Source organism: Triticum dicoccoides, chromosome 5B (assembly GCF_002162155.2).
Source record: "Triticum dicoccoides isolate Atlit2015 ecotype Zavitan chromosome 5B, WEW_v2.0, whole genome shotgun sequence".
Lineage (NCBI taxonomy): Eukaryota > Viridiplantae > Streptophyta > Magnoliopsida > Poales > Poaceae > Triticum > Triticum dicoccoides.
Window position 1 is genome coordinate 28,748,141 of NC_041389.1, and position 206 is coordinate 28,748,346.

A 206-nucleotide genomic window follows, 5' to 3' on the forward strand; every position below is an offset into this window, starting at 1 on the left:
AGGAGCCACCGGAGCAACAGGGCAGGGCGGACAGGGTACCTCGCCAGAGAGAACACCCCACAGGAGGAGCCCGCGCATATGGATACACATGAATCCCACAAACTCAGCATAATTCGTGCCATCGAAGATTACCGAGCACCGAGGAACAACCACATATCCAGACGAAGACATGCTGATTCTCTCTCTTTTTTTTGGGGGGGAACTCA